At 43.5% G+C, this 20,817-nt stretch overlaps 1 long non-coding RNA gene and 1 pseudogene across 1 annotated transcript; one reads left to right on the plus strand and one right to left on the minus strand.

The window, feature by feature from the left end:
- Positions 1–565: 565 nt before the first annotated feature.
- Positions 566–17,904, minus strand: LOC117073700. Its single transcript, XR_004433322.1, has 4 exons — positions 17,177–17,904; positions 15,998–16,106; positions 1,572–1,661; positions 566–1,140 (listed from the first exon to the last, which is right to left on the minus strand). It is a non-coding gene; the product is annotated as an uncharacterized LOC117073700 (long non-coding RNA).
- Positions 8,070–8,619, plus strand: LOC117073699 (annotated as a pseudogene).
- Positions 17,905–20,817: the final 2,913 nt, after the last annotated feature.

The following is a 20,817-nucleotide window of genomic DNA, read 5'->3' on the forward strand; positions in this document are numbered from 1 at the left end:
GCTATTCTCAAACTCCTGACCTCAGATGATCCACCTGCCTCAGCCTCCCAAAGTGCTCGGGTTACAGATGTGAGCCACCACACACGGCCTTCTTTTTTCTTTTGTAGAGACAGTGTATCCCTATGTTACCCAGGCTGGCCTTGAACTCCTGGCCTCAAGCCATCCTCCCACCTTGGCCTCCCAAAATTCCAGGATTACAGCCATGAGCCACCAAGCCTGGCCAATAAATCTTTTATTTTACTTATTTTCTAGGCCTAAAATTGCCAAGGTACCTCTGTGATACATTTTGAGAGCCTTCTCTCCTAAAAATACAGTCTATATATTCTTTTTTTTTTTTTTTGAGATAGAGTCTTGCTCTGTTGGCCAGGCTGGAGTGCAGTGGCGCGATCTCGGCTCACTGCAACCTCCACCTCCTGAGTTCAAGCAATTCTCTTGCCTCAGCCTCCCGCATGGTTGAGACTACAGGTGCGTGCCCACGCCCCATTAATTTTTGTATTTTTAGTAGAGACAGGGTTTCACCATGTTGGCCAGGATGGTCTTGATCTGCTGATCTCATGGTCTGCCCGTCTTGGCCTCCCACAGCGTTGGGATTACAGGCGTGAGCCACCGCGCCCAGCCTATATATTCTTTAGATAATACAGTACCAATCATTTCTTAGGTGCTTCCTACATGCAGATATAGTGTCAAGTGCTTTCCAAATCCTGTATCTCATAGAATCCTTCCCATAGCTGAGCTGTGTGTGTGTGTGTGTGTGTGTGTGTGTGTGTGTGTATGTGACTTTATTTCCCTCATTCTACAGTTGAGGAAAGTCACCTAATTTGCCCTGGAGTATGCATCTAGTAAGAGGCACAGCTGGTTTTAGCTGAATTCAAACTCAAACCCAGGTCTCGTTGACTCCAAATAACATGTTCTTAAAGCCTGTTGTCAGCCTCTCTCAGAGCCCTGATCGTCTTGTCAGCTCTCTGCTTCTCAGCTGATCAGAGGATCAGTACCCAGGGCGGTACCACTCACCAACCAGCCAGCCTATGTTGTCACCCGTCAGCTCACGATCCGGTCCCTCTGGATGGTGACGGTCAGCGCCATGCCAGCCAGGTTCACCAAGGCCACTAGGGTGGTCACCAGTGCACAGCAGGCCACCTACTAAAGGAGGGGAAAGGAAGTTTGGAACCCTAGAATAGATTTTCCCGCCCCACTGCAGTGCATACAGTTATTTGTCTGACAGCTCAAGGAACATCTAAATGAACACAAAGACCTTAGAGAGAAAAAGATTCAATGTAGGTTTGGAGCCCAGTGCTATTGTGTTAATGCTAAGCATTTTCTTCCTCCCACCCCATCAGAGCCAGAGCCCACGCTAATTTGTACCTTGCAGACACAGATTCTGCTGTTCTATTGCCCTCATGTCAGTGGGATTTCAGCTCAGACTCACAAATTAGGGGAGAGGAGGACACTGAGGAAAGATTAGCCTGATCCAAAATCAGTGAACAGGGCCACAAAGAAAACATTAACTGGTGGACATTCAGGGTGACTGTGACACCCTGTGTCTGTGACACAGGGACATGGGAGACATTCACAGTGAGCCAGCCATCCCAGATTTGTTCCATCTGCCTCTTGAAGGGGAGCACAAGCATCAGGACAGTGCAACAGGTGGTGATGGAGGCGTTCTGCGTGAAGAGCGAGGCATAAGCAACTGTGAATGGAAACACCCAGCCCAATCTTTACTCTCGGTTTTAACAGGCAGCTCACAGCTATATCATCATTTAATGCAGAGCAGGCTGGGTGCAGTGGCTCACAACTGTAATCCCAGCACTTTGGGAGGCCAAGGTGGGCAGATCACTTGAGGTCAGGAGTTCCAGACAAGCCTGGCCAACATGGCGAAACCCTGTCTCTCCTAAAAATACAAAAATTAGCCAGGCGTGGTGGCACACACCTGTAATTCCAGCTACTCGTGAGGCTGAAGCACAAGAATCACTCGAACCTGGAAAGTGGAGGTTGCAGTGAGCCAAGATCGTGCCACTGCACTCCAGCCTGGACGACAGATCGAGACCCTGTCTCAAAAAAAATAAAATAGAATAAAAAAAATGCAGAGTAGTTGCATTTGACCAAATCCCTGTGCAACCAGGGTTAGCATTTCCATTGGTGATCACGGGCTTAAGAGGCAAAGAGCAGACTCTTGAACTCACTAAAGACAAAGCCTTTGCAACCAAAAGAGAAAAAAGCTGGACTTCACAAGTGAATGAAAACATATTTGAGAGACGGATTCTCAAATATATGAAAAGCTGGATTCTAGGTAAGTCAAGAAACTTAAAATGTTCTAGTGCTACATTACATTCTTCTGGATTTAATTTGTAACTGAAGTTACCAATTTAGCCTAAAGACCAGCACACCAGATTTTCAATCAGCTAGTCTTTTCAATGGTGTGGCTTCAGAGAAGCCTACATTTATATAGCCTACATTCTTATTGGACAAAGAAGCTTAAAGAGATAGTATGGCCAAAAGCTAAAAGTAGATCTACATTTGAACAAATAAGTCTCCAGATATTAATGAATAGTTTAGACAGATCACCCAGTACCAAAAAAATCATTTACACAAATAAATTGCCTCTAATAAAAATAACACAAGCATATTATGCATAAGTAATGCCAAAATATTAAAAAGAAAGCATTTTTCAGGAATTTGATATTAAAAACCTATACTTAGCAAAAATCTAAAACATCTTACATGTAGAATCAGAGAATGATGACACAAAGCTGTATAACTTTGTCTAGAGTTTTTAACTTACGCTCTTTTGCTATTCAGTTTATTGCAATTTATTAATTTTATTTCACTAAATAAACCAAAAAAGTCAGTGAAGTCATAATGTACCACATAAATATGTATGTCACAGGTAAGAGTATTACCTTTATTTATTGGTTTCTTTTCAATACAATCACCAATTAAGACCCCAAATATTAATACATATCCGGCCACCACTAAGCCAAACACTGCTGATAAAAGCAGATTATGTCCATATAATTCTATCAGGAAGATAGACATGGCAAAGTGCCACATTTGTTCTCCCTGCAAAGTAATAGTGCAGGCAAAGCATGTTTTCATCATTGACCTAAAAGATGGATCAAAGTTAAAATCCAGAAAGATGCATTTATCCCCAGGGACATGTAATATGCAGGATTACAAGACAGAATGTCAAATTATACTTTTATGCAGTACATCTATAACTTCATTTTTATGCAATATAGTTATAAATTTTAAAAGCTGGAGAGAATATATTTTAAAATCTTAAAAGCTCCAAAGAGTCAACAAGCTAATGAAAAAATATCAGACAAACACTTGGAAGAACATGAGACCTCCAAGAACAAAGCCCACAGTGCCCTGAGGACATCTGCTGATTTTGAAGCAACAGCTGTGAAATACAACAGCAGGTTCGCTGTCCTCAGAAAGACAGACTATGGAAGTCCATGCTACCAAAGATGGGGACTAAGATAAACCAGTTCCCATTTTAAGCTGAGATCCCACGTAATTACATCCTAAATGTAAGCAAGGGTAAACCTGAAGTAAACTGATGCTCACGTGGACTTGTAGTCCAGTTCTACCTCATCCGAATGGGCAGGAAATCTCAAACTTTGAACATGGATTAAAGTGTTACAAAATGACTAGTGTCCACTATGCATCTGGTGGAAGCTAGTTAAAATTATCTCTAAAGGAAGATGCCACCATCTTAGGTTTCAAAGTATTCCTACAACAATAATAATAATAATAAAATAAAAATTTTATAAAATAATATACAAATTATTATCATTATTATGTTGAGACTGGATCTCACTCTGTCTCCCAGGCTGAGTGCAATGATGCAATCATAGCTCACTGCAGCCTCAACTTCCCAGGCTCAAGACATCCTCCCACCTCAGCCTCCCAAGTAGCCAGGACTACAGGTATGCACCATGATGCCCAGCTAGTTTTGTTTTTTTTTTAATTTGTAAAGATGGGGTCTCACTATGTTGCCCAGGGTGGTCTCCTGGGCTCAAGCAATACTCCCACCTCAGCCTCCCAAAGTGTTGGGATTACAAGTGTGAGCAACCACACCCAGCCTTTATAATTATTTATTATATTTATTCCAACACATATGTTTTTATGCACCTGCCTTTTTTTTTTTTTTAAGATGGAGTACTCTGTTGCCCAGGCTGGAGGGCAATGGCGCGATCTCAGCTTGCTGCAACCTCCACCTCCTGGGTTCAAATGATTCTCCTGCCTCAGATTCCTAAATAACTGGGATTACAGGCATGTGCCACCATGCCCAGCTAATTTTTTTATTTTTAATAGAGATGGGGTTGGCCGGGTGTGCTGGCTCACGCCTGTAGTCCCAGCACTTTGAGAGGCTGAGGCATGCGGATCATGAGGTCAGGACACCAAGGCCATCCTGGCTAATATGGTGAAACCTGTCTCTACTAAAAGTGTAAAAAATTAGCCAGGCTTGTTGGCACGCACCTGTAGTCCCAGCTACTCCAGAGGCTGAGGCAGGAAAATTGCTTGAGGCAGAGGTTGCAGTGAGCTGAGATAGTGCCACTGCACTCTAACCTGGATAACAGAGCGAGACTCCATCTCAAACAAAAAAAAGAAAAAATAGAGACGGGTTTCACCATGTTGGCCAGACTGGTCTTGAACTCCTGACCTCAAGTGATCCGCCCGCCTTGGCCTCCCAAAGTGCTGGGATTACAGGAATGAGCCACCAGACCCAGCCATCTTCCCCTATTTGTTCTATATTGGATAATTCACACATATTTTTTTTAAAAAACACATTTTTGCATCTAATATTTTGAGACATCCTAATGTCCTTAATATTGCAGTTCTCTTAACCATCCAAAGACAAAACATTAATTTCATTTTGATTCCTCTCTTACCCATATTCATAAGGCACAACTTACAAAATTTAAAAACTTGGACTCATGAGGTAGATCAAAGTTGCTCCTAAAACACATGTATTTAAACCACAAGCATTATTAAATAATAAATATATATACATATTTATTTGGAGCAAATTTTGCCAGCTAACCAGAAAGACTAAAATGCTGTTTCGCATGAATTTGCTTTTTATTTTTATTTTTATTTTTATTTATTTATTTTTTTTGAGATGGAGTCTTGCTCTGTCGCCCAGGCTGGAGTGCAGTGGCCGGATCTCAGCTCACTGCAAGCTCCGCCTCCCGGGTTTACGCCATTCTCTCGCCTCAGCCTCCCGAGTAGCTGGGACTACAGGCGCCCGCCATCTCGCCCGGCTAGCTTTTTGTACTTTTTAGTAGAGACGGGGTTTCACCGTGTTAGCCAGGATGGTCTCGATCTCCTGACCTCGTGATCCGCCCGTCTCGGCCTCCCAAAGTGCTGGGATTACAGGCTTGAGCCACCGCGCCCGGCGAATTTGCTTTTAGAGAGTACACCAGTGCTGGATAAAAATACAAGCACCAAGTTAGGGGATACTCAGGGATTTTGTTTTCTTTCGACAAAGTTGTCTTCATTCATTTGTCACTGAGGGACCGCTGGGGAAATATCCATCTCTTTCCCTTTTCTTAAGTCTAGAAATAGAGAAATAAGCAAGGCATTTCTGTTCACATATGTGCCATAAAGGAAGTAGCCCAGAATGCAATGGAAGAATACAGAAATGGCAGGAAGTCGCCCCAGGGCAAAATCTGAGGACCAAGAAGGAACTGAACCAGCAAGTGAGGATCAGGGGTGGAAACAGCTCTCCAGGTTGGGAGAACAGCGGGTACAGAGGCCTGTTGAAAAGAGAAAGGATAACTGCAGACAAAATCCAGAGGTCGGGGTGTAAGGTGCAAAAGTCAGAGAGGGATAAGAAAGGGAAGGGATGAAGCAAGTCTGAAGAGAGACTCCCCTTTACCTGGGAGGAGCAGGAAGGAGCGGTGGATCACCAAAGCTGCTGTGCCCTGATATGATTTGGCTGTGTCCCCATCCGAATCTCGAATTGTATCTCCCAGAATTTCCACCTGTTGTGGTAGGGACCCAGGGGGAGGTAATTGAATCATGGGGGGCCAGTCTTTCTCATGCTATTCTCGTGGTAGTGAATAAGTCTCACAAGATCTCATGGGTTTATTAGGGATTTCTGCTTTTGCTTCTTCCTCATTTTTCTCTTGCTGCCACCATGTAAGACGTGCCTTTCACCTCCCATGATTCTGAGGCCTCCCCAGTCATGTGGAACTATAAGTCCAATTAAACCTCTTTTTCTTCCTAGTCTCAGGTATGTCTTTATTAGCAGTGTGAAAATGGACTAATACAGCCTTCTGTGGTTTCCCAGCTGCAGGAGGCCTCCTCTCCAACCTGTCAACACACCCACCCCGCACCTTCCCCACAGAGCTGGGGGCCAGGGCCTGTCTCAGCTACTCGCCAGGACTCCTTTCCTGCTTCCTCCTGCCCATCCTGACCATCTCTCCTTATTTTCACCTTTCTGATGCCCATCAGAAATGGGGGTCAGAAATGGGGTTCTGATTTAGATCTTTAGTGCCACAGGAAACACAGCCATCAGTGCAGAGTGAGTGTGGGAAAGTTTTCAGGAGAGAAGAGAGGTCATTTAGGAGAGCGGATCAGACCCCCATCTGGCCAGGCACTGGCATCCCAGTCTTCCTGGTTATGCCCTACAATCTCACATGTGTCTTCCTGGTTTTAGAGAGCCCTGCTGAAAGCCCTCTTTATGGCACTCACTACCTTCTATCCTACCTCATCGCTACATCCTCTATGGAGGCTACCACTGATTCAGATCCATGATTGCAATATAGTAGGGAATAGCCCTACTGTAGTGGCAGGGATTCCATGTCTGCTCCTTCCTTCCTTCCTCCCCTCCTCCCTTCCTTCCTCCCCTCCTCCCTTCCTTCCTCCCCTCCTCCCTTTCTTTCTTTCTTTCTTTTCTTTCCCTTCTTTTTTCCTTCCTTTCCTCTTCCTTCCTCCCATCTTTCCTTCCTACCTGCCCTCTTGTATGTATTCATGTATTCAGGTATTTTGCCAGGCATTGGGGATAAAGTGGTAAGAAAGTTGGAGAGGGTTCTTATGCTTACAGCCCAGGGATAACAGACAATAGACCATGAAATACAACCCAGTGTGATGAGTTTCAACTTAGACAGGGTGAGGTGCCACCCCATCACCCCAGAAGCTAGTCATGGAGAAACCATGGCAGGTCACTCAAAAGGCCCTCTGGAACCTGAAGGTTGGCATATGGCACTGAGGAAGGACATCAACACTGGACACTTCAACCCCTGACACAGGAGCATTACCCAGCCACCCACCCCAACACTGAAACAAGTGCCTGGGGTCATTCACACCCGCAGAGGTCACCAACCCTGTGGCCTCTCCCCAGGTGCACCCTGTGTGCTTCAGCACTTCAGCCACGCCTGAGGCATCAGGGTTTGGCTGTCACTCCACATCCCAGCACTGGACAAATCCTCCAGTGACAGAAACTGCATTAAAGTGCTGGAACCACAGTCTGCTCAAGCCAACCCCACTGGCCCATCGCTGGTGGAAAGAGCTTCTTGGGAGCTAGCCTGCCACATCAGGAATTCTCTGGAATGTGTCAGGATCTTCCATCTCGCCCAGCCTTGGGAGAGGGTCTGGCCAGGAGAAGATCACCCCTCACTGACTAGTCTCCCTTCAAAGTCTCGGCACCAAGTTGGTCTTTGGGCTGGGCTGCCATTGGACTGCATTTCTCTTGTCCATTGACATTCCCACTTCCCTAAAAGACCTCTCTTCTCTCCTAAAAACTTTCCCACACTCACTCTGCACTGATGACTGTGTTTCCTGTATCAGTAATGATCTAAAAACCATGGGAGAGGACTTCCTTGAGTTCTCATCCCCACACCTGCTCCTCTGCCTGCACCCAGGCCCTGGGCTCTGCCTCCCCTCCTGTCTCCAGGCTCCTGGCACATGCCAGTTCCTCCCCACATCCCTCTTCCCTCCAGTCTTTCTTCCCCTCTGCTCGTGTGTCCTCAAACTTTCTCTTTACTAGGTCTTACAAACAAGTTGTTAATCCAAGCATCTCTTCAAAAAACAGCAACAAGACTTTCGGCTTTCAGCTGGGAGGAGGCCAAGGTGCAACTTTCTTCGGTCATCCTGAATCTAGCCACCTCTGCCATGCTGCCAAAGTTTTACCCCAATGAGATCAAAGTTATATACCTGAGGTGCACTGGGGGTGAAGTGGGTGCCATGTCTGTGTTGGCCCCCAAGATCGGCCCCCTGGGTCTGTTTCCAAAAAAGGTTGGTGATGACATTGCTAAAGCAACCAGTGACTGAAAGGATCTGAGGATTACAGTGAAACTGACCATTCAGAACAGACAGGCCCAGATTGAGGTGGTGCCTTCTGTCTCTGCCCTGATCATCAAAGCCCTCAAGGAACCGCCAAGAGACAGAAAGAAACAGAAAAACATTAAACACAGTGGAAATATCACTTTTGATGAGATCGTCAACATTGCTCGACACATGTGGCACTAATCTTTAGCCAGAGAACCCTCTGGAATCATTAAAGAGGTACTGGGGACTCCCCAGTCTGTGGGCTGCAATGTTGATGGCCGCCACCCTCATGACATTATAGGTGACATCAATGGTGGTGCTGTGGAATGCCCAGCTAGTTAAGATGCACAATGGAAAATATTTCAATAAGGATTATTTGAAAAACAAAAAAACAGAAACAGCAACAACAACTTTCTCTTGGTCTTCCTGTTCTTCTCTTGGCTACTACACCAGCTCTCTACTCACCTTTATATCTTGAGAGGATCATTTGTTCTTGCTTCAATTCTCCCTTGAACCCATTGTGAACAACTTTCACCCCCATCTCTCAACATATCTACTCCTCACAAGGTCATCAATTACCCACCACGGGGTTCAATCCAGCTGTCAGTTCTGAGTGCTCATCTCTGCATGTGACACCTTGCTCCCTTCCTTCTTTGTGAACCCTGCCTCACTAGGCTTCATGCACCCCTTTCTCTTGGCTTTTCCAACACTGGCTGCTCCTTCTACTGCCTCCTTTACCAACCTCCTGTCTTTAGTGTCCTCAGGCATCTGGTCTTGGACCCCCTCCTCTCCCCTCTCCTCTCCTTCCCTTTCTGGACAGGGTCTCACTCTGGTTGCTGAGGCTGAAGTACAGTGGTGCAATCTCAGCTCACTGCAGCCTTGAGCTCCCGGGCTCAGGTGATTCTCCCACCTCAACCTCCTGAGTAGCTGGGATTACAGGCACGCACTACCATGTCTGGCTATTTTCTTATTTTTATTTTTATTTTTAGTAGAGACAGGGTTTCACCATATTGCCCACGTTGGTCTCAAGCTCCTGGACTCAAGCAATCCACCTGCCTCGGCCTCCCGGAGTGCTGGGATTACAGGCGTGAGCCCAACCACCTCTTCTATTTTCTATTTAAACCCACTCCTTTAAGGATATCACCAGCCTCATGATTTAAAATACCACAAGGCCGACTAGTCCCAAATTTCTAAGTCCAGCAACCACCACTTGCTGAACATCCATGGGATGCTGAGCAGGCATATCACATTTAACATGTCGAAAAAGGAACTCCTGATCTTATTCTATTCAAACTGGTTCCACCCCCAGTCTTCCCCATCTTAGTGAGTGAAAACTCCATCCTTCCTATTGCTCAGACCGGAAAACCTTCGTCTGTTCTCTCTTTTAAACCCTACACCCCAGTCAGGCATCATGTTGCCTGAGCCTTCAAAAGAATAACCTAAATCTGATTACTTTTCACCACCACCACCACTGCTACCAGCCTAGACACCGTCACCTCTTTCCAGGGTTATTGCAATATCCCCTCACTTATCCCCTACCTCTGCCTTAGCCCACTTTCCATCTATCCTCATCATAGCAGCCAGAGGGGTTCTATTAAAATCTAAATCAGATCATGAAACTCCTCTGCACAAAACCTCTAATGGTTCCCATCTCACTTAGGGTAAAATACAAAGTCCTTACAAAGGCCCACAAGGGCCTCAGGATCTGTTCCCTCCATTCACTTTTCTGACCTCCTCTTTTACTACTCTACCCCATCCACTATGCTCCAGCCACATGGACTTCACTCCCATCTCCTGAACCTCTGCATTTGCCGTTCCCTCTGTCTGGAATACTCTTCCTCCAGACAGGCTCATGAGTCAGCCCATCAGCCCATCAACCCCATCAACTCCATTGGGTCTTTATTTAAAAGTTATCTTCGCAGTAGGACCTTCACTACCCACCCCACCTAAATATTGCACCCTTTATAAAAGCACTGACCAACAGAACTTTCTGCTTGATGAAACTTTATCTTCACCGTCCAATAGGATGGCCACTCTGAGGCTTTTGAGCACTGGAAATGTGGCTTGTATCACATGGAAACAGAATTTTTAACTTTAATTTAAATATCATCAGCCACACAAGGCTAATGGCTACTGTGTTGTAAGACAGCATCTTTATAATCCTTTATCTCCTTTTGCTGCTTTCTGTTTTTGCTTACTATTTACCACTAACGTACTGCATAATTTACTTATAATTTATGTGTAAATCTTGTTTATAATTTGTTTTCCTCATTAGAATGTAAGTGGAAAAAACAAGTTATGACTTCAAGGAGAATGAGAGGCAGGGATCTTTGTCTGTTTTGTTCACTACTATATTCCTGGTACCTAGAACAGTTTCTGGCACATAGTACAAACTAAACAAAATCTTTGTTAAGTGAAGGAACATGCAGTAGGAGACTCTACAAATTCCACCCAGGCATTGCTCTGCTCTCTGTCTATGTCTACTCTCTGCTAATTTGCCAGATGTTGATCTAACTTTCATCTCCTGACCTGGATGTTCATACGTTCCTCTGGCCCTTCTCCTTCTAAATGGTTTCTTCCTTCCGAAACCAGTATGTAGTTTCCCAGTGGTGTACCCACTATCTTCACCTCAACCCACCAGTCTATAGCCTCTTGGTCCTCTCTGCCCGCCTTGGCTCTGTTGAGCTTCTCTTCAACTATGAGACAACAAATGGCCAAGAGCCATGGGGTAGCCCAAGAGTGCTGTCAGCCTATACTTCTTTTTGCTAAGACTCCAGAAAACAACACAGCACTTCACAGCATCTGTCGGCAGTCAACCGGAGTTAGAAGGTGGACCTCAGTCATCCACACCACATGCTAAATCATCACCAAATGGCCTGAAGGTGAGGGACTTCTGCACACTCAGAGACCTTCTGGGCATAGGTCATGCCTTCTATGCCTTTCCAGGACACACAACTGTGGCCCCCAGTGATGGTTAGGTGGCTATTACTGAGCTAAGACTCTATAATGAGTGTCTTGCTTCCTTTCTAAAAGGAACCTGACTTCAAACTATACTACAAGGCTACAGTAACCAAAACAGCATGGTACTGGTACCAAAACAGAGATATAGACCAATGGAACAGAACAGAGTCCTCAGAAATAATACCACACATCTACAGCCATCTGATCTTTGACAAACCTGAGAGAAACAAGAAATGGGGAAAGGATTCCCTATTTAATAAATGGTGCTGGGAAAATTGGCTAGCCATAAGTAGAAAGCTGAAACTGGATCCTTTCCTTACTCCTTATACGAAGATTAATTCAAGATGGATTAGAGACTTAAATGTTAGACCTAATACCATAAAAACCCTAGAAGAAAACCTAGGTAATACCATTCAGGACATAGGCATGGGCAAGGACTTCATGTCTAAAACACCAAAAGCAACGGCAGCAAAAGCCAAAATTGACAAATGGGATCTAATTAAACTAAAGAGCTTCTGCACAGCAAAAGAAACTACCATCAGAGTGAACAGGCAACCTACAGAACGGGAGAAAATTTTTGCAATCTACTCATCCGACAAAAGGCTAATATCCAGAATCCACAAAGAACTCAAACAAATATACAAGAAAAAAACAACCCCATCAAAAAGTGGGCAAAGGATATGAACAGACATTTCTCAAAAGAAGACATTCATACAGCCAACAGACACATGAAAAAATGCTCATCATCACTTGCCATCAGAGAAATGCAAATCAAAACCACAATGAGATATCATCTCACACCAGTTAGAATGGCAATCAGTAAAAAGTCAGGAAACAACAGGTGTTGGAGAGGATGTGGAGAAATAGGAACACTTTTACACTGTTGGTGGGATTGTAAACTAGTTCAACCATTATGGAAAACAGTATGGCGATTCCTCAAGGATCTAGAACTAGAAGTACCATATGACCCAGCCATCCCACTACTGGGTATATACCCAAAGGATTATAAATCATGCTGCTATAAAGACACATGCACACGTATGTTTATTGTGGCACTATTCACAATAGCAAAGACTTGGAATCAACCCAAATGTCCATCTGTGACAGACTGGATTAAGAAAATGTGGCACATATACACCATGGAATACTATGCAGCCATCAAAAAGGATGAGTTTGCGTCCTTTGTAGGGACATGGATGCAGCTGGAAACCATCATTCTTAGCAAACTATCACAAGAACAGAAAACCAAACACCGCATGTTCTCACTCATAGGTGGGAACTGAACAATGAGATCACTTGGACTCGGGAGGGGGAACATCACACACCGGGGCCTATCATGGGGAGGGGGGAGGGGAGAGGGATTGCATTGGGAGTTATACCTGATATAAATGATGAGTTGATGGGTGCTGACGAGTTGATGGGTGCAGCACACCAACATGGCACAAGTATACATATGTAACAAACCTGCACGTTATGCACATGTACCCTAGAACTTAAGTATAAAAAAAAAAAAAAAAAGAAACCCTACCCTTGGGCCAAGGGATAGGTAAGGGAACAGAAGGGAATTTTAGTTATGACTGTTCTTTGTTTTAACCAATAAATGGGTTTCCATTTTAAGAGCCCAGATGTCAAGGGTATCTTATTATAGTGGCCTCACACAGGCTGGGAATGAAGTAGAAATTAGAATGGTTGTTGAAAACTTTCTGTTTTCTTCCTCTTTATTAAGTCTGATGACTCAGACTTGATCTAGGGCTCTTTGTAACAGCCGGGCATATCCTCTTACATAATGAGAGAAGATGTAACCACCTATTATAATGCCTTGCATATAAGGGACACTCAACAAACGATAGCTAATAATATGATGAGTAGAAATATATATTCTGTTCTGCCTCACAGTGTCTATCATAATGAAAACAATTGTTGGAAGCAAACTGTATATTGAAATGTATTACCAAAATAGAAAGTTAAGCAAAATATAGCTTCCACGGATGGCTAAACACTTTCTATTTTCACTGAGCTAAAGAAAAACAGGAAACCTAAAAGCTCCTTTTGGGCACCATTTATCTTTCTGTTAAACATCAATCTGATGTCATGTGGAAGGAGTTTTAGTTTCATTTAAAAATCATTTCTGTTATCTAGTGAAACAGAACAACTTCCCATCCGGAGAAAAAGGGTATTTATTTAGCCAATGACAAACAGCTGCCATTTTCTCCTGTTTTTTTTTTTGTTAACAGAACACCACTTTTGTTCAGAGTGACAGTGCACCTGTAACCCAAGGGGATGAATCACAGTAGATATAAATTCCATATGGTGATTTCCTTCCCTAGACTCCCCTATAGCTAGGATTGGCATAGGACCATTCTGGCCACTGAGGTATAAGTAGAAGTCTCCTGGGGCCTTCAGGGAAAGACTCTGCTTTCTGATAATGGTGCAAGGGCAAGAGGAGAGTTTGCTTTTGCTCTTCCCCACCCACATCCTGTCTGTGAGTGTGACAGTGCCTACAGCTGCGGCAGCTGTCTTGCAATCATGAATTGGCAGTGTCAGAAGCCAATCTGCTGAAAATGACAAGACAGATGGATAGATCAATATGGGGTCTCAATGGCATCACTGAGTGGCTGCACCAACACTAAATGGACAACTGATGCAACTCTTGTTTAGCCAAGGTTGAAGGTTCTTAAAATTGAAACCCTTGTCAGTTGAGTTTTATTTGCAGCCAGAAGCAATTCCAATTGATTCACAGACCTTTAATTACTAGCTCAATGACTGCCTCTACACCCAGTATCTAAATTCAACAACTTCTAATATTTACCACATTTGCTTTTTTCTCTGTGTGTGTAAGTTTTCAATATATGTGGAAGATAAACTGTAGACATAACACTTCAGCCCTTCAGCACGTATCTCCTAAAAAGAAGAACATTTTCCTTCATAACCACGATTCTATTATCCCTCCTAAGAATATTAATGATTCTCTGATATCATCTGAGCACTAGTCCATATTCAGTTTCCTTTATCACAAAACGTATTTAAACACAAAAATGTGTTTTTGTGGTTGGATAAAATTTTCATGTAAATGTTCATACAAATGGGACTTGGGATTTTGTTTTACTTTTTCTTTTCATTAAAAAAAATTAATTAATTACTTTTTATTTTATTTTATTTTTTGAGATGAAATCTTGCTCTGTCGCCAGGCTGGAATGCAGTGGTGCCATTTTTGGTCAAGCGATTCTCCTGCTTCAGCCTCCCAAGTAGCTGGAGCTACAGGCATGCATCACCACACGCAGCTAATTTTTGTATTTTTAGTAAAGATGGGGTTTCACCATATTGGCCAGGATGGTCTCGATCTCTTGATGTTGTGATCCGCCCACCTCGGCCTCTCAAAGTGCTGGGATTACAGGCATGAACCTTAATTTAGCTTAATTTATTTTTGTTTATTTATTTTTTGAGACGGAGTCTTGCTGTGTCATCCAAACTTGAGTGCAATGGCACGATCTCGGCTCACTGCAATCTCTGCCTGCCGAATTCAAGCGATTCTCCTGCCTCAGCCTCCTGAGTAGCTGGGATTACAGGTGCCCGCCACCATGCCCGCCACCTCCCAAAGTGTTGGGATTACAGGGATGAGCCACCACTACTGGCCTTCTTCTCCTTTTGATAAAAAAGAAACATTCTCCACTCTCTCTGCCTGTGGCTACAAAGTTTCACTTTCTAGCCCATGCTGGCTCTGGGCCCATAGTGCCTCTGGGAAAACTGGAATAAAATTTTGGAGTTAAGACTAACAAATCCAGCCAGGCACAATTTAAAGTTAATCACTGATTAAATTTAAATGCATAGAGCTGATTTACTTTGGAAGGCCCAGGCAGGTGGATCACTTGAGGTCAGCAGTTTGAGGCCAGCCTGGTCAACATAGTGAAACCCCATCTCTACTGAAAATACAAATTAGCCAGGCGTGGTGGCGTGCACCTGTAGTCCCATATTCAGGAGGCTGGGGCAGGAGAATCACTTGAACCCGGGAGGTGGAGGTTGCAGTGAGCCGAGAACATATCGCTGCACTCCAGCCTGAGTGACAGAGTGAGACGCTGTCTCAAGAAAAAAAAAAAAAAAAAAGAAAGACTAACAACTCACCTAAAAGCCTCATCCACGTATCTTCCAAAAGTGTTGTAAGACTTCCCGTTTTTAAATTTACTTGGAATTGAGCTCCTGACGTACTAATATTCTTCTCAATTAGACAGTGAGCAAAGGACTGTGAACATTTAATGTGGAGTAAGGCGCCCTCTCTGTGAGGCAGGCTTCTTGACTAGGGGTCCTACCTGTATTCCACCTCCCAAAACAGCTCTACACATCACACTCCACAATTCACAAGTAACCATGGGAGAAGATAAACAAGAGATGACATTTTTTATCCACAGTTGTGCTAATTTCAATACTAATTGTGTATATGAAATAGTCAACACTTTTTATAACTATAAGAAAAATTAGGATGCACCCATACTCAGCAGAGATGGAAAAACAAAGTTAATTGTGTTGTGACATTTAAATTAGTGAAATCCCTTAAGATTTTTCTAGAACATTGCTACATAAAAGGACAAATGCTTTGTTAATTTTGCTTATTTTGTTTAACCTCCCATCCTAATTAAGACCACTATACTCAGAGGAATCATGCAATTTCAGGGTGACATGAATGAAGCCATAGTACCCCAGGAGAGGCCATGTGCCCCCTTTCTCAAGTAGAGCTTATTAAAGTTAGGTCTAACCAGAGGCTTACCTAAAGCACTCTTCTCTCTCTTCATTCATCTGCTGCCTATGGCTTTAGTCTGTTTCTCCTCATTACCAGAATTTTCAGGGTCATTTAGTTCTCCCACCATTACTACATGCTAGAAGAAAAAGGTTTCAAATAATGAAAAATGCATTCAAAACTATTACATGGTCCTAAACTGGAAGAAGTCAATGTGCTTTAACTTAATTCCAACTGAGCGGCCGGGAGCGGTGGCTCAAGCCTGTAATCCCAGCACTTTGGGAGGCCGAGACGGGCGGATCACAAGGTCAGGAGATCGAGACCATCCTGGCTAACATGGTGAAACCCTGTCTCTACTAAAAAATACAAAAAAAAACTAGCCGGGCGAGGTGGCGGGCGCCTGTAGTCCCAGCTACTTGGGAGGCTGAGGCAGGAGAATGGCGTAAACCCGGGAGGCGGAGCTTGCAGTGAGCTGAGAACCGGCCACTGCACTCCAGCCTGGGCGACAGAGCGAGACTCCGTCTCAAAAAAAAAAAAAATTCCAACTGGATCCCTCTAAAACCATTTATATTTCACTTATTTCAACTGTAGAAAGTTAATTGTATAATCTATTATAAGGGCTTTATTGCACATGAATAAAGTCATAAAATTGTCATCGACATAGAGGCCTATTATTAATGCTCAAAACCAATTATTTTAGGGGAAATATTCAACCAGCTATAATCAGAGACTCACAGATTAATCACACACACAAAAAAGTTAAAGATGTGTTTTAACTAAATTATCTGTGTTGTCATTCTACCAGGAACAATGATGTAAGTAACTTGTCCTTTATTTTCTTTTTTTCTTTTTTTTTTTCTTTTTTATAGAGACAGGGTCTCGCTATGTTTCCCAGGCCAGGGAGGTTCGAACTCCTGGCCTCAAGCAATCCTCCCTCCTCAGTTTCCCAAAGTGCTGGGATTACAGGTGTAAGCCATATCACCCGGCCCAATTTATCCTTCTTTAACATGTTACTCTCTCAACTCTAATTTCTCAACAGGGTAAATTGATTATGTTTGGCAACTTATAACTAATGCAAGTTATAATAAAAGCTTCATTACATTTTCACTAACATATATCCTTAAGAAGCAAATGCTTCCTCCTGCTAATGACTATTTGAATTCTAAATATAGTTCAAATAAGGAATTCTAAACCTTTGAGTTTGCTTACCGAACATAAACAGCAGTAAAGTTTTGGTCTTTCACTGGACTCCCAGAGGTCAGATAGAAAGATAAGTTATAAAGCAGTGTAGCCACAGCTCTGCACCACATGCAGGTGCTGCTACCATGGAGCACTTTGAGCGGAAACTGCTGGAGGTCCAAATGTTTCCTGTGGGTTGTCAAAAGAGAGGCCAGCGGTTTCTGCCACCCGTGACCACCCAGCACAATATGTTCTGGCAGGGGCCATTCTTAGCCCATAAGTCGCTGCACTGAGAGAAGGGCACACAGGGTGCAGCCAGTTCTGGGGGCTTGGACATGTCCAAAACATCTTTGTCTTATAAAAACCTAGGACACATACAGGAACATTCATTAATATTTTCAAAGAAGAGTGTTTTATTTTGCACTTGAAAATATGTCAGAAATCACTTGGAGGCAAATAAGAGCTGGCCCTCTGCAGAGGTAAGTGGCTAACATGCGCTAGATCTCCATGCTTAGAGGCTACCCCTTTGGTACCCATGGTTCTCCAGGCCTTTCCAGGGCAACACTGTCCAGCATCTCTCTCTCTTTTCCTCCTGTCTTCCTTCGAAAGTCTGACTCTCATGTGTGGTGCCCCGATCCCTAGGCCACTGGTGCCAGCCAGTCCCTAAACAGATAAATCCTACTAAAGGTTAATCCCAAGCACAAGCTTTGGGCTGGTCCTCCTGGGTTGATTGGCTTATTTTCTTCTCTCTCTCTTTCTTTCTTCTTTCTTTCTTTCTTTCTTTCTTTCTTTCTTTCTTTCTTTCTTTCTTTCTTTTTCTTTCTTTCTTTTTCTTCTTTCTTTCTCTCTTTCTCTCTTTCTTTCTTTCTTTTTTTGAAATGGGGTCTCCTCCTGTCACCCAGGCTGGAGTGCAGCGGCACAATCTTGGCTCACTGCAACTTCTGCCTCCCGGGTTCAAGCAATTCTCCTGCTCCAGTCTCCCAAGCAGCTGGGATTACAGGTGCCCGCCACTGCTTCTGGCTAATTTTTGTATTTTTAGTAGAGACGGGGTTTCACCATGTTGGCCATGGTTGGCCAGGCTGGTCTCAAACTTCTGACCTCAGGTGATCCGCATGCCTCGGCCTCCCAAAGTGCTGGGATTACAGTTGTGAGCCACTGCTCCTGGCCTGATCGGCCTTTTCTCCAAGAGCCATGCCAACCCAACCAAAAGGATTCCATTTTTAATGAGAATTTCAGGAACCAGTATTTTCTTTTGGGTGAAGGGGAGAGGGATTGAGGGTAGTTTTCCAGGTCTCTGGCTCATCACATAATAGATACCACTTAGTGGTAACTGTGGCCTAACAAAAACATCTTTTCTGTTCCAAGAACTTACAGCATTGAGAAAGGACCCTCAAGGCACTGATTCCTTTCAGTGATGACCTAAAATATTTCTCCCAGATGGGCTCAGGTTCCTGAGACAGCCTCCACACTTAGTCCATACATCTTGTTTGCAGTTAATGGCAAAGCTAAGAAATCTAAGATAACAAGGCTTTTACTTTATAAATATGCAACCTAAGAAATCAATCCGAAAATATGTAATGAAAGCATTCCATTTGACACATTCTAGATATACTATCTACATTTTACTACAAAAGCTTTGGCCTAAAATAAATGGCTTTGTTTGCAGAAATGTGTACCAGACATTTATCAAAACTCCTCACCCTTTGGAAAGTGCTGTAGTCGTGGTAACTGGAGGGCTTAGCAGCACCTGAGTCCTGCAGGCTGGCAAGGCTCCTCTTGCTGTTCCACCACCGCATCTCGGGGCAGGCAAGGGGCGGACACAGCCAGGCACTTGAGAAACTCACTCCCCATTTGCTGTATTTACCAGGTCCTGAGCTAGGGGGTTAAGAGGAAAGAGGACATGTCCCAGCTTCACCTTTGATGTACACATGTGGAAAAAAGAAGCAGGTGGAGTTACTCTTTCCAAAAGGAAATATTCAAAAAGTGCATGGAAATATTAATGCAACTTTGAAACAAGTGGTTTGTCTAGGCAGGATTCAGCAGAACTCGAGTCAGTACATTGCTCTAGGCAAAAACTTGACAGTACTGCAGCATGAGAGAAGAATTTTAAAGTGCTTCATCCAATGCAAATTTTCCCAATTAAAGCTATATTTTTTACATATCTGTACATAATAGATATAGAATAGATATGTTATAGATATATATACACACATAGGCATACATATATAATGTATACATAAGTATGTATATACATATTTAAACAAAGATTTCTATGATCTAATTCAAACTTTCAGTGTTGAATCAGAGAGGCCTCGATCATTATTAAAGAAATAATGAGGCCGGGTGTGGTGGCTCACGCCTGTAATTCAGCACTTTGGGAGGCTGAGGCGGGCAGATTGCTTGAGGTCAGGAGTTCGAGACCAGCCTGGCCAACATGATGAAACCCTGTCTCTACTAAAAACACAAAAAAAATAGCCAAGCATGGCAGCACGTGCCTGTAATCCCAGCTACTCAGGAGGTTGAGACAGGAGAATTGCTTGACCCTGGGAGGTGGAGGTTGCAGTGGGCTGAGATTGCCCCACTTCACTCCAGCCTGGGCGACAGAGCGAGACTCCATCTGAAAAAAGTAAAAAGAAGAAAGAGAGAGAGAGAGAGACCTTCAAAGAAAGTTTCTTGCTGTTTTTATTGACTGTTGTTTTAAATAAAATGAACAGGTAATTGAGAAATTGTTGCTGAGCTTGTACATAATAGTAGATGGGCTTTTACTCTCCAAATAAGAATATTTTCCCCTCACTGCACACTGCGTGATAGAATTATGCACTCGACTTAGTGACCCAGGGGCATTTGAATCCATAGGTAAAAAGGCTCAAAGGAACTCAAAGAGAAAGCAATGGGGAAGCAGATTAGACAGAAGGTCTCTCTGGAGGCAGCATTTTCTGCTGTGGATGAAATCATGTTTTCTAGCACGATACACTCCTCCTACAGACACTGGTCAGCATTTCTCCAGGCTCAAGAAGTGCCAATGCCTGTGTCCCACCACAGACTCTGGAGTGAAACCGCCTGGTTCAGATCCCAGCAGCCCTGTGGCCAAGGTCAGGTTCATTGATATATTTAAGCCTCAGATTTTCATCTCTAAAATGGGAATAATAATAGTACTTACCTCTCAGAGTGGTTATGAAGACTTAAAGAGAATGCATGAAGGTGCTTAGGAGAGTGCCTGGAGTAGAGTTAGAGCTCAAACGAGCATAGCTATTGTCATTTATTCTTAATAGCATTTACATATTCAATTATTATTATTGTCATTATTATGATATTCAAGGTGTGAAATGGAAATCAGTGTGAAGAAGTGAGCAATAAACACTTTTTGGGAAGATAATCTCACATACTCTCTCCTCTCCCTGTGGTAGACCATGAACCCTAAAGTTTTGGGATGAATCTAGACTTTCCATTGGGATTAAGGTAAAAGGCTGAGTCCCCCAGAACATGAGCCATAGTGTTAGGAACAAAGCCATCAGAGTGACATAGGACACAACGATAAATACAGTTTTACTCTTTTATTTTTGTTTAATTTTATTTTAGAGACAAGACCTGGTTCCGTCATCCAGGCTGGAGTGTAGTGGCATGATCATAGCCAGTGAGCAGTACAACAGTACAATCTCAAATTCCTGGAC

Source organism: Trachypithecus francoisi, unplaced genomic scaffold, assembly GCF_009764315.1.
Source record: "Trachypithecus francoisi isolate TF-2019V2 unplaced genomic scaffold, Tfra_2.0 Lachesis_group4, whole genome shotgun sequence".
NCBI classification, from domain to species: Eukaryota; Metazoa; Chordata; class Mammalia; order Primates; family Cercopithecidae; genus Trachypithecus; species Trachypithecus francoisi.